At 48.2% G+C, this 14,411-nt stretch overlaps 1 protein-coding gene across 22 annotated transcripts in view; it reads right to left on the reverse strand.

The window, feature by feature from the left end:
* EIF4G3 (eukaryotic translation initiation factor 4 gamma 3) overlaps positions 1–14,411 on the reverse strand; it is a 499,287-nt gene that overhangs the window by 310,768 nt on the left and 174,108 nt on the right. For 21 of the 22 annotated variants that reach the window (XR_012654775.1, XM_075060289.1, XM_075060273.1 and 18 more), the window contains one exon: positions 13,823–13,951. The gene's annotated coding sequence lies outside the window, so the exon portion shown is untranslated. Of the gene's footprint in view, positions 1–10,436; positions 10,746–13,822; positions 13,952–14,411 lie in introns of those variants that run through there. The other variant, XM_075060290.1, reaches the window with a different exon arrangement.

Consider the following 14,411-nt stretch of genomic DNA (forward strand, 5'->3'; position numbering starts at 1 on the left):
TACCTGCCTTTTCACAGTTTCTTCAAATTGATGCTTCAATCCTTCTGTCCACTTGGTCCCTCATGCAGTTGTCTTCAATGGGAACAACCGTTTCTTTGGCCTTCGCATGCAAGATAACAGACTTCTGGCATTCATACCAGGGCTTTGTCATTTGAAGTTTGTATAAGAGTACAAACTGTCTGTTGTATAAGAGTACTTCCTCTCTGTTGAGGCCTCTCCCACTAGATGCTTGATCCAATTCCAATGAGATAATCTCCACAGCTGAGTTAAGTTGAAAAATTACGCTCTTTTAACATTTGCGAAGAAAATATTTCCCTAGCAGAAACTATGATGATTTTGGGAACTTCTAGGGTTTGGTCCAGCCCAAGAAACTTAGAAGATCCTTTCGAACCTGGTGAAACAGTATTCCATCACGAAAAGACAGTTACTCACCTTTGTAACTGTTGTTCTTCGAGATGTGTTGCTCATATCCATTCCAATTAGGGTGTGCGTATGCCGTGTGCACGATCGCTGGAAGATTTTTACCCTAGCAACACTCGGTTGGTTGGCTGAGGCACCCTCTGGAGTGGCACCTTTACGGCGTCAGTTATATACCGCAGCTGACCCAGGGCCCTCTCAGTTCCTTCTTGCTGGCTACTCTGACAGAAGGAAAGGAGGGCGGGTTTGGAATGGATATGAGCAACACACCTCAAAGAACAGTTACAAAGGTGAGTAACTGTCTTTTCTTCTTCGAGCACTTGCTCATATCGATTCCAATTAGCTGACTCCCAAGCCTCACCTAGGTGGTGGGGTTGTAGTGAGACATCGCAGAGCGGAGAACCGCTGAGCCAAATGCCGCATCACCCCTTGACTGTTGGACAATCGCGTAGTGGGAAGTAAAGGTATGCACCAATGACCAGGTTGCTGCCCTACATATCTCCTGTATGGGTACACGAGCCAGGAAGGCGGAGGAGGAAGCCTGAGCCCGGATGGAGTGGGCAGTAAGGTGCGTAGTTGGCTCACCAGCCAAGTCATAGCACACATCGATGCAAGATGTGATCCAGAATGAGATGCACTGGGCTGAGACTGGGAGGCCCTTCATCCAGTCTGCCACAGCTACGAACAGCTTGGTCGTCCTCCTAAAAGGTTTCGCTCGTTCGATGTAAAAGGCAAGGGCCCTGGGAATGTCTAGGGCAGGGGTCGGCAACCTTTCAGAAGCGGTGTGCTGGGTCTTCATTTATTCACTCTATTTTAAGGTTTCGAGTGCCAGTAATACATTTAAACGTTTTTAGAAGGTCTCTTTCTGTAAGTCTATACAGGTCTGTCGCATCTTACACGCATTTAACATGCGCAATTTCAGCTTTGCGCGGTTGGGAGAAAGAAAAACAAAACAAAAAAACAGGCGATTCCACCAGCGTGAGACGTGAATCTGCTATTCCCACTAAAATATTTGGAGGGGGGACAGGACTTGACAGCAACAGCATGTCTTTAGGCCTGTGATAAGGGTCTCCCCTATAATAACCCTGGCAAAAAAAGAAAAAAAAAGTTTAAATAGTGTGTCTGTCCCGGGTGAGTGAGAGATGGGAGAAGCGAATCTGCTGTTCCCACTACAGTACTCAGTCCCCCATGCCTCTCATACTGTGTGCATTTCGCCGTGGTGGGTGAGACTCTACTGTGCTTGTACTGTTTAAAGAGACAGTACGTATTTTTCGTACTGTATAACATGGCCCCTAAACGCAAGGCACCTACTTCATCTGATGCTCAACCAGAGAAACAGCGATGTGTTCCAATGCTGGAGGAAAAACTGTCCATGTTGGACTTATTGAGAGACGGTATGTCCATTGCTAAAGTGGCATGTAAATATGGCCTCAACAAATCTAGCATCCATGCCATCAAGATTCAAGAGACAGAAATTCTTCAAGCTGTGGCATCAAGTGCTCCAGTAACTGCTAAAGTGACGAGCCAAGTGCGTGATAAGGCTTTAGTGAAGACTGAAAAGCCACTAAACTTATGGCTGGAAGACATGAACCGTAAACGTGTGCCTATCAATGGCAATATGTTGGAGAAAAGGCTTTTAGCATCTATGCACTGTTCAAACCTCCCGCCAAAGAGGGATAGCCTTCTGATAAGAAGGAATTCAAAGCCACCCAAGTTGGCTTAACAGTTTTAGGAACCGCTTCAACCTCAAAAACATGCAGACTACTGGTGAAGCTGCTTCTTCCAATGAGGACGCAGCAAAAGCTTACCCTGAACAATTAAAGAAAATCATAGAGGAAAGGGGCTATCTTCCAGAACAAGTTTTTAATGCTGACGAGACTGGGCTCTTCTGGAAAAAAATGCCCACCCGCACTTACATTTCGAAATCAGAAAGACAAGCCCCTGGCTTCAAAGCATCTAAAGACCGTGTGACTCTGCTGCTTTGTGGCAATGCAGCTGGGTATTTAATAAAGCCAGGCTTGCTCTACAGGGCTGCAAATCCCCATGCCCTAAAAGGCAAGAACAAAAATCTCCTGCCTGTGTTCTGGCAATCAAATCAAAAGGCTTGGGTGACGGCATCATTATTTCTGGATTTTTCATTCTGGAGGTTAATCAGTACCTTGAAGAAAAAGGACTTGACTTTAAAATGTTGCTGATCATAGACAATGCTCCTGGACACCCTATGGCACTCCGGTTTGCAGATAACAACATTGAAGTCGTCTTTCTCCCCCCCAGTAGCACCTCCATCCTCCAACCTCTCGACCAAGGTGTCATTAGCTGTTTCAAGGTCAGCTACATGAGGCTTACATTCTCACAGATCCTTACCGCTATGGATGCTGATCCCAATGGTAATGTGATGGAGTGTTGGAAGTCCTTCAACATTGCCGATTGCATCACTTATATTAAACAGGCAATGGATGCAATCAAGTCTGAAACAGTCAATGCATGTTGGTGAAACCTAGGGGAAGACTGTGTGAGTGATTTTAAGGGTTTCCTGACCACTGATAAAGCAGTGCAATTCATTGTTCATGTGGCCAGGCAAGTGGGTGGTGATGGCTTTGTCGACATCCTCGAGGAAGAAATTGAGGAATTAATTGAGGGCCATAGAGAAACATTGACTAACAAAGAATTAGAGGAACTGATAAAATCGTCTACAGAAGACAAAAATGATGATGAACAGGAAGAGCCAGCAACTCGGAATCTTCATAAATTTTCTGAAGTGTTCCAAGCAGCGAAACACTTGAATGATTTAATTTCTGAATATGATCCCTCTATAGAACGAAGCCTCAAAATCATACATAGTATTACCGATGATTTGAGATCATACCAAGAAATGTTTGAGGAGCTCAAGAGACAACAGCAACAGTTGCCAATCACCATGTTTTTAAAGAAAAAACAACCAGCAGCAGCAGAGCCCACCCAATCAACTTCTCGAGCTGAACCAGAGCCAAACACTTTGTCTACGACTCGCTCTACATCACCCAAGCCTGGCCCATCATCTCCTGGATCGACATCAAGCCCTGACGACTCAATAATAGTGTTGTCAGGGGAAGAGGAAGACTAATCATTGAAGTGTGTATAATACAAGACTAGCAAGAATATCCAGGATGAGTGGTGGCTGTTCAGGTTTGCAGTACTGCACTGTACTGTACTGTTTTCATTTTTTATTCTTTCATTCTTCTGTCTCTCAGTTATATTATTAAAAATACTGTAAAATTACATTTTGCATATGTAGTCTTTATTATATACTGTACCGTACATTGCTGTATACAGTACATAGTACTTTATGGGTGATTTAATGGATTTTCAAGGGTCATTTTGACTACATGTGGTTTTCGCTTTACGCATTAACCGCGGAACATAACCCCAGTGTAAGATGTGACAGACCTGTATTATATAACTAAACTATTGTTGTATGTAAAGTAAACAAGGTTTTCAAAATGTTTGAGAAGCTTCATTTAAAATTAAAATAAAATGCTGATCTTACGCCACCAGCCTGCTCAGCTCACTGCCAGAATGGGGTTTTGTTCACCTAGGCTGGCAGTGGGCTGAGCAGGGCCTGCAGCTGGGAAGCTGGCTGGCAAGAGGCTGGCAGCTGGGACCCCAGACCTGGAGTGGAGGGGTTCAGGGGTCAGGTCAGAGGGCTGGGGGGTGTGGGGTGGAGGGCAGAAGGCTGGGTGTGTCGGGGGAGGTTCAGGGGTCAGGGCAGGGGGCTGGAAGGGATATGCCCTGTTCTACTCCCTTCCCCAGGCCCCATCCCTACTTCTTCTCTGCCTCCTTTACAGAGCAGTGAGCATGCTGCCACTCTTCTCCCTGCCCCTTGCAAGGGCCATCAGCTAATCGGCGCAGAGAAGTAGACAAGGGGCAGGAAAGCAGCATGCTGGGGCAAGAAGCTAGGGAGGGAGGAAGCTTGGCTGCCGCAGGACCAAGCTTCTGCCTCCTGCCCCCACAGGGGAAAGCAGTGGGCAGGGGTGTTGAGTGGGGTTGGGGGCCGGGATGGCGGTAGGCAGCACCGTGCCACTCAAAATCGGCTTGCATGCCGTGTTTGGCACGCGTCCCGTAGGTTGCCAACCCCTGGTCTAGGGAGTGCAGCTGTTGTTCTCATCGAGAAGCATGCAGCTTCGGATAGAAGACCGGAAGGAAGATGTCTTGGTTGACATGGAAGGCAGACACCACCTTAGGTAGGTCACAGCTGTACCTTGTCCTTATGAAACACTGTACGTGGTGGGTCCAATGTAAGGGCTCTAAGATCCGAAACATGTGTCGCCGAGGTGATAGTGATGAGGAAATCTGTTTTCCAGGAAAGGTACAGGAGCAAGCAAGTGGCCATCGGCTCAAACGGGGCACCCATGAGTCTGGATAGGACCAGGTTGAGGTCCCACGTAGGGGCTGGATGCCGAATTTGCAGGTACAGATGTTCCAATCCCTTGAGGAACCTGCTGACCATGGGACTGGAGAAGACCGAACGCCCATTTATGCCTGGGTGGAAGGCCGAAATCGCTGCTAGGTGTACTCTGATGGATGAAACTGCTAGGCCCTGCTGTTTCAAGGACAAGAGAGAGTCTACGATGGTAGGCACTGGCGCCTCCAGATGGGCAGCATTGCTCAGAGCACACCAGCAGGAGAAACGCTTCCACTTGGCCAAATACGTGGATCTAGTAGAGGGCTTTCTGCTACCCAAAAGTACCTGCTGCACTGAGCGGGAGCAACATAGCTGAGATTGAGTTAGCCATGCAGCATCCATGCTGTGAGGTGGAGGGACTGCAGGTCCGGATGACAGAGACGGCCATGTTCCTGAGTGATCAGGTCTGGCCACAACAGAAGTGGAACTAGAGTGCTCACCGACAAATCGAGGAGAGTGGTATACCAATGCTGCCTGGGACACGTTGGGGTGATCAAGATTAAGCGGGCCCTGTCTCTGCGCAAATTGAGAAGGACCTTGTGGACTAATGGGAATGGAGGAAAGGTGTAGTACAAACGGTCCTTCCACGGTATCAGGAAGACGTCCGATAGGGAACTTGGGGAGTGCCCCTGGAGAGAGCAGAACACTTGGCACTTCCAATTCTCGCAAGAGGCAAAAAAGTCTATCTGGGGAAATCCCCACTTCCGGAAAATGGAATGGAGAACGTCCAGGCAAATCGACCACTCGTGAGCCAGAAAGGATCTGCTGAGGTGAACTGCTGAGGTGAACTGTTTTGGACTCCTGGGAGAGAAAACGCCACCAGGCCGATTGAGTGGGCTATGCAAAATTCCCACAGGCAAATGGCTTCCTGACAGAGGGGGGATGATCGCATTCCCCCTTGTTTGTTGATATAAAACATGGCTGTTGTGTTGTCCGTGAAAACTGCAGCACAATGGCCCTGAAGGTGCTTGTGGAACACATGGCATGCCTGGCGCACTGCTCTGCAGATTGTTGATATGCAAGGAAATCTCTTTTGTGGACCAAAGGCCCTGCATGTGAAGGTCTGCGAGTTGAGCACCCCAACCCAAAGATGATGTGTCAGAGTCAGGATCAGGGAGGGCTGCAGGGCATGGAATGGCATCCCTTCACATACCGAGCTGGGGTTCAGCCACCAGACCAGGGAGGTTAAGACTTCCGTCGGTACTGTGACCACTGTGTCCATATTGTCCCCGCCTGGGTGGTATACGGTTGAGAGCTAGACCTGAAGTGGACGGAGACGCAGTCTGGCATGTCTGGTCACGAAGGTGCAAGATGCCATGTGTCCCAGGAGACCGAGGCACACGTGCGCTGTCGAGGTCAGGAAGTGTTGGAGGCCGTGGATAATGCTCACCATGGACTGGAAGCGGGAGTGCTCTGATGAAGTCAATTATTTGGGTCGGCTCAGAAGTGGACTTTTCAACATTGAGCAGCAGGCCCAGCTGTCTGAACAAGCTCATGGTGAACTGGATATGAGATTGCACCGGGTCCTTGGAGCGACTCCGAATGAGCCAGTCATCAAGGTACGGAAACACTTGGATCCGATGTCGATGGAGGGAGGCAGCTACAATGGCCATACACTTTGTAAAGACTCTTGGTGTCGTGGATAGGCCAAAGGGAAGGATGGTAAATTGGAAGTGCTGTTGGTTGACCACAAAGCGAAAGAAACGCCTGTGCGGCGGGTAAATCGCTATGTGGAAGTATGCATCCTTCACGTCGAGGGTGGTGTACTAGTCTCCAGGACCCACAGAAGGGAAAATGGTCCCAGGGAAACCATGTGGAACTTCAAGCTTACCATGAATTTGTTGAGTTTGCGCAGGTCCAAGATGGGCCGTAGTCCCCATTTTGCCTTGGGGATTAGGAAGTAATAGGAGTAAAACCCCCTGCCCCTCACTTCCCTTGGAACTTCCTCTATAGCTCCAATAGTTAGGAGTGTTTGCACCTCCTGTAGGAGGAGTTGCTTGTGAGAGGGGTCCCTGAAGAGGGACAGGAGGAAGAGTGGTGGTGAAACAAATTGAAGGCGGTATCCACTTTGCACCGTACTTACGAACCATTGGTCTGACCTTATGCGGGACCACGCAGGAAGGAAATAGGAGAGGTCGTTGGTGAAAGGTGGGGAAGGATCTTGGAAGGAGACTGGTGCTCCGCCCTCAGGCACACCTTCAAATGTTTTGCTTGGACCCCACCGAAGGTTTGTGGGGGCCCTGGTTCTGGTCCATCTGAGGACCAGACTGTCTCTTCCTATCACCCCGGCCGCATCTTCTAGAGAAGTCCTGTCTCGGCCAGGGATTAGGGTAGGCGCGCTGTGGTTGGGGTCAGAAGGGCCTACATTGTATCACCGGGGTATGCCTGCCCAGTGAACGAACAATGGCCCGGTTATCCTTCAGACTCTGGAGTCTGGAGTCAGTCTTGTCAGAAAACAGACCATGGCCATCAAAGGGCAGGTCCTGGATAGTCTGCTGGAGTTCTGGTGGAAGACTGGAGACCTGCAGCCACGAGATATGGTGCATGGCTACGCCCGAGGCTAGAGTCCTCCACCAGGGCCCCGAACTCCTACCTAGACTCCTGAGGAATAAGCTCTTTGAACTTTCCCATCAAGTTCCAGGTATAATTGTAGCAACTCAAGAAGGTCTGCTGGTTAGCCACCCTGAGTTGTAAGCTGCCAGTAGAATAAATCTTGCCCCCAATAAATCCAGGTGCCTAGCATCCAGGAGCGGGAGCTTGTTGGCAGTATCCTTCCCTCTCATTAATGGACTGTACAACAAGGGAGCACAGTTGGGGGTGAATACACAAGTATTTGTAGTCTTTGGAGGAGACCAAGTACTTTTTTTTTTTTTTTTTTTAATTAATGGAGATATACCTGTCTCCTAGAACTGAAAGGGACCCTGAGGGTCATCAAGTCCAGCCCCCTGCCTTCACTAACAGGACCAAGTACTGATTTTGCCCCAGATTCCTAAGTTGCCCCCTCAAGGATTGAACTCACGACCCTGGGTTTAGCAGGCCAATGCTCAAACCACTGAGCTATCCCTCTCCCTTCCTCTCCACCCCCTTGGCTGTGGGAGAAATAGAGGCCGGAGATTGCCAGAGCATATTGGCATTAGCCTGGATAGTCCAAATAAATGACAAGGCTATACGTGTCGGAGTATCGACAGATAGAATGTCCGCTACCGGATCCTTGACCTCCACCACCTTGTCCACCTGGAGGCTCATGATTTGTGCCACTCTGAGAAGCAACTCTTGGTGTGCACGGAGGTCTATAGGTGAGGGGCCAGAGGAGGACGTACCCGCCACTGCCTCGTCGGGTGAAGACGAGGAGGATACTAACGGGTCCTGGGGCAAGTCTTGCTGGGGAGACTCCGGTTGCCCTAGGTCCACCATGCTAGGGGCATGGGCCTGAGCTGAGGGCGGGGCCATCGCCTCCAAACTCCCCAGGGAAGGGCGACTCACTGTGGCCTCCAGTACCCAGAGTTCTGAGTGGGCAGAGCGAGAAGCCCCCGAGGGGACACCTTGGGCATGATGCTATGCCCAAGGGGGCCAAAAGGACCACTGCGGAGGTCCCTGACGAGGATCCTGCCCCTCGTCGTGCCATTGGCTAGCACCATCCACATCCTGGTCCTGGACACGGTAGCCACTTTCTGCCTGAGACGACCTCGAATTGGGACAGGACAGCCAAGGTGGAGCCGATCGCACATGCTGGGTCACCCTGTCTTGCGTTGTCTCCCCATGCTGTAGTCTCGAGCGGTACTGCAACCTGGATTGGGACCAGCAGTCATATCGGTGCTGGGAGGCAGATATGACTAGACGAAGATCTATGGGCAGAATGGTGCCGGGATTGACTCCAAATAGACCGGTGCTAGGATCAGTGCCGGGAGCTGGACCGGTACCGACTCGTACTGGGAAGAAAATCTTCGTTAGGTGGAGCAGCACCATGAGTGCAACCAGCGCTGAGATGGTGATTGATGCCGGAACTGCAAGCGGTGCCGTGGATGAGACCAGCGTCTGGATCAGGACTGTAACCGAGTTTGGGACCAGGATCAGTGCCGTCCCCTCTTGCTCTGAGACAGAGGGTGCATCATGGAGGGTTTTCCTTTCGAGGGACTAGCCCGTACCGGTGGTACTGAAGGTTGTGACGGTCTCAGCTCGGTGAGCGCAGTCAGGTCGCGTGCCATAGAGAAACTCTCCAGGGTGGAAGGCAGACTGAGCTCGACTGCGGTACGCACCGGGGAGCTTAACGCCGGAATCAACAGTGCAGGAGCTGGAGCCTTCGCAGGGCGGTCCAGCATGGGACGCAGCTCCGAGAGAGGCACAGGAAGTGCCGGCAACTGCAAAGGAGCAGCAGGTTGTTTGTGCTATTTCTTGGGTCCCGGAGACAGTGAGCAGTGCCACATGGTAGAGGTACCAGAGATGTCCGGTGACAGGGGTCTTTGCCGGTGCTGGGACGTGAAGCTGTTGCTTCTGGTGCCAGAGGCAGTGCCGGTCTCAACATGGAGCCAAGGACCTCCGGCTAAGTACCGCTTCAAGCGAAAGTCTGCTCCTTTTTAGTCCGAGGCGGCACTTGATGGGATTCCCCTAGGCACTTCAAACAGGAGCTGTGGGGGTCTCCTGTAAGCATCGGCTTAAGGCAGGCTGAGCACGGTTTGAAACCCGGAGACCTAGGCATGAGCCCAGGTACCGGGAGGGAAGGAAGGGGAAAAGCCCCTTATCCCCAATTACTATTTACACTAACAATAACAACTATTAACTACAACTAGAAACTAATAACAACTTACTCTATAAAAACTATTTACAACTATAAACGAGCTAAAAGCTAGGGAAGTGGAGATCAGCGAAGCCACGCTCCACAGTTCCAAAGACCATCACGGGTGATAAGAAGGAACTGAGAGGGCACTGGGTCGGCTGGGGTATATATCCAGCGCCGTAAGGGCACCACTCCAGGGGGCGCCTCAGCCAACCCACTGAGTGTTGTTAGGGTAAAACTCTTACAATGACTGTGCACTTGGCACGCACACACACACCTAATTAGAATCAATATGAGCAAGCACTTGAAGAATAGTCTGTTTTGGCTATTGTGGTCAGATTTAGTTTTTTCCAAATTGAACTGTGATAGCTCTCCATCTTCCAGGAAAAGGAGGTGGCATCAACTAAGAAAGAATCTGAGATCCACCTATGTGTCCTTTCTGTGCTCTGGAATTTTTGTTTGTAACCTTTGCAGTGCCTAATGGAGGTGACTCAGATGAACCAGCTGAGGGGGAAGCAACCATCTTTACACTTTGACTTACGTATTTTTCGAGGCTGCTTCTGGCAGTAATGATATAGATGCTGAGGCAGTATAGCTGGTAGCATATTTACTAGGCCACTCACAAAGGATAGGTGGGGGGAAACCTGACTACTCTCCTATCACTAAATGCATTCAGTGTAGTACTCTGGGAGCTTACCCATATGCATGGGTTCTGGCTATCAGAGAAAAGTAGGGAAGAATGAGAAGATCCTATTAATCTCTAACCCCCTTTCTTGCCTGCTGAGGAGAAGGAACTGGTTTTACCTTGTTTGCTGGAGTTCTCTCTCAACAGTGTAGGGGCTGCTGCTTCTCTTCCAGGCTGGTTTGCTCTCTAAAGTGCAACTGTTGCCACAACTGCAGCTGATTTCTCTTGTAACATTGTTTTCGGATAGGAGCCAAGAAGCCTGCTGCAGCTACTATCTGGCTCTATGAGGGGTTCCCAGCTGCTCCCAAAATTTCTGTATCTTCCAGCTCCAGTAAGGCCATGCCTCAGTGGGGTGCCCCACAGAGCAGAAGAGGCTATTGGTGCTTTGATGGGGAGCCATCGGTGTGAGTTACTTCCATTTTCATTCTTCCTGCTGGAGGCATGTCAGGCAGAGGAGTATGTACTCTGCCCCGTGAAGAAACCAGCAAAGGAACACAGGGGAGAAAAGAGAGTAAAAGCAGTCAAGACAAAAGCAGAGGAATCAAAAGAGTGTAGAAGTGAAGAAAGATCTTATTACAGAATAGATTCACCACTGGGGAAATTAATGGAAGCTCCTACAGGGGCTTGACACTGTAAAGAGCAACTGATGGATAGACCTCCTGCTAGCCAGGCTTGCCCAGATACAAATCTCTAGCTGCCTCCATCTGGTCAGCAGAGGAGACTCTACTCACAAGAAGAGGGTCAGCAGTTGTTTCCCACTACAGCAGAAAAACTCTGTTAAAGGCAATTTGCATAAATAATGAAAACCAGTGAAAACAACTATTATTCTCCCTTCCATTTTTTACTATTTGTCTACAGAATTCAAGCTTTCATTTCAACAAGATTTCTAGCCACTGCTTTTCCAATGTACTGGCAGAAGAGCTGCCAGAACCACCTAGAGAAACAAATGACTGGATGCTTTCATCCGTTCACCAGGGCTAGACTGTATCTGGTCCTTACGCTTTCCTTCCTTTATGCCACCAAAGAATGGGACAGGTACAATTAAGCATAAGGACTGCTCCCTCCTACCCACTTACAAGTGTCCCCAAGAGGTTGGGGAGGAAACAAGTCCATGCTCCTCCTACTGATCATCACAGATAAAAAATACTGTAGTCTACGTAGTGGTGGCACAATCTGGGTCTAATTTCAAAGCCCCTAAGAGTCATTAGAACAGCAAACTAGTATTCTCCATGACTGCCTAGAGTAGGGATTCTGGCACAGACCCCATCTTCTTTGCAAATATTGACTCAATTGGAAAATATTAAGGAAAAAAAAATTGGCTAACATTTTAAAACTTTGTGTAGGTCACTCTCCTTCCTCTCCTCCACCAGTGTCATTCAGGGATTGGCTTTCCCTTTGTCCACAAGTTCACCATTAATGAGTTTGCTGCTATGCAAGAAAGGTCAAATAAAATACACCTCCACCCAGATATAACACGGTCCTCAGGAGACAAAAAATCTCACCGCATTATAGGTGAGACTGCTTTGCCCCCCAACTCCCATTTCTTGTTTCCTGATTGCTCACTCCAGAGACCCCTGTCCCTAAGCACCCCCAGGATGCCCCCGCCCAACCCCCCTGTCCTGACTGTTCCTACTCCTATCACCCTCCCCCTCTCCCTCTGGCCCCCGACAGTCTCTCACTGGCCGTGGCAGGAAGCAGCCCTTCCCCCAAGCCCATCCCCTGAGTGACACGGCTGGGGTAGGGTCAAGGGCAGCAGAGCGGGTTGCTCCCGGCCTTTGCTAATCCCCCGGGCCACTCTGGGACTGCAGAACCCCCACAGCTCCTGCCCCAGAGACTCGGGGGTGGGGGGAGCTCCTGACCGCCCCCAAGACCCTCTGCCCCTTATCGAACCCCTCGGCCCCTGCCTGGCCCGGCACCTTAAAACGCTGCTCAGAGCAGCGTGTCAGAGCTTTACCGCATTGTATGCGAACCCGCATTATATCGGGTCACGTTATATCAGCGTGGAGGTGTATTGGAGTTTCCCCTGCTTCCTCCACCCTTGGAATTTGTTTCTCTTTCTAGTGTGAGGCTCTACCTTCAAACCAGAGAATGGTTAAGTAGCAGCAGTGACATAAAAGTATAATGTAATGCTCCCGGACAGCATTCACAATGCCTGCAAGATACCTAAACTTCCACTTTCCAGGCCTCCAAGAGAATGGGCCTTTACAAGTATCCAGACATAACAAAGGGTCTTCAGATTTCTTGCAAGGTGCCTTACCCTATGTATCATATACATAGTGCTTTATCTGTAATCTGCTAATACGCTATATTTATACACCAGTTGGAATGTTTCATACACATCCTCATTTGCTTTTGTACATCAAAAAAAAAAAAAAGAAAACTGGATCATACGTTTCTGCTTCTCCAACATTAAAGAGGTTGGCTGGAATTTTCAGCAGCGTTCACCAAGATTTTTAGTTGCTTTTTCCTAGCCATAGAGTAAGCTTGAAGCTTTCATTATCTCTTATCCTGTCTTCTGGACGCTGCCCTCCCCAATTCCACAATTGGTCTTCCCCCTTTCTCCTGTAAACTGATATATCTTGTTCAGAACTCCACTGCCCATCTTAACCTTCTGGGTATCTCATGGCTTTACATTTTTTCCATCTGCTCAACTGATTGTCAGCTGAAATCCAAATTAAGTTTAAGGACTTATCTACATGAATTTAGTGTGCAGTAAACCAGGGTGTGAATCTACAGCACACTAGCCTAACACACACTAAGTTTCTGTGTAGAAAAGTCCTAAGATTCTAATTCTCGTTTTGCCTGCTCTCCACATCACTGGCTTTCCTCCACTCCCAATCCTTCACAGCTTCATGCAGCATCCCTTCTCAATCTCCTTTTTCTCTTTCTTGCTTGCCTCTTTTTTTATGGAGCATGCTCCCCCTTTCACTTTCATTCCAGTACAATAGTAGTCTTTTAAACATCTAAAAACTAATTTGTTCTCAATAACTTGCTAATCAAACATTATTTGTTCATCCTCACTATTATTTCTATTTCGCTCTTCTGTATTTGCAATCTGTCATTTAGTTGGCACTTATTTTTGTAGCTTTATTTCACTATTTCTAATATTAATTGTAAAGTGCTTTGCCCATCAGCATCGTGTAAAAAATGTAACATGAAAAAACACTATAACAGTATGTGAGGCACTTCTGCAAAAGTGGACCATAACCCAGAACAGTTTGTGAGAAAATGGGGCTATTCCTCAACACTGTCACCAATATTTCTGCAATTTGATAATGATTCAATAATTTGATAATGATTCAATAATGATTACCAACCAACTAGGGTGGTACACATAAGTCACTACAGCGCTGGATTTGCTTTAAAACTGCATGCTCCCCATTAATCAGTTTTATAGTGGTTACAGAAAGCAGATAAATTTAAATTGAGCTCCTTGAGCTGAGGGAAAAATACTAAAAAAAAAAAAATCAAGACCAGGCAAATTTCTGACCAGCATCTCTCTTACTTGTGAAAGTCCAGGGGATGATGCATGTCCTGGTGGCGTTGCAGCAAGATTTGGGTGTCCTTTGTTTATTTCATGTGCAGAGTAAGGGGATGGTGCAGGAGGTCCTGGTTGTCTTGCTATCTGTGTTACCTGTAAGGAGATAAACTATTAGTAAAACATAATATTAGTAATTTAATCTTTATTTACCATTCTATTCTTTGGGAGTAAGGAACTGCCAGATATGAAGGAGGCCAGAATCAGCAGCATTTTTAAAATGTGGTCCAATTCAAACATTATTTAACTACTTATGTGAAACCAGTACTCATGAAGGTGTGGAATCTAACATCACTACCTTGATTTAGTTATACTGGGGGATTTCATTGCAATATCCTTGATATTTCAGTCATGTGACCTTACTATGAGACTGTCAATCATCATAAATTATACCAAACAATGTTGTGGTTTTTGATGCAAAAAACTGCTCACTGTGATTTGCAAAGTGGTGCAACAGGTGCTTGCTACCAGTCAGAATAAGTGACACACAAAGGCAACAAGATAGGAAATTCCCCATTTATTCCTCACTTTTGCACAGAAAATCTGACATTGCTGA

This window comes from Chelonoidis abingdonii, chromosome 23, assembly GCF_003597395.2.
Source record: "Chelonoidis abingdonii isolate Lonesome George chromosome 23, CheloAbing_2.0, whole genome shotgun sequence".
Classification (NCBI taxonomy): domain Eukaryota; kingdom Metazoa; phylum Chordata; order Testudines; family Testudinidae; genus Chelonoidis; species Chelonoidis abingdonii.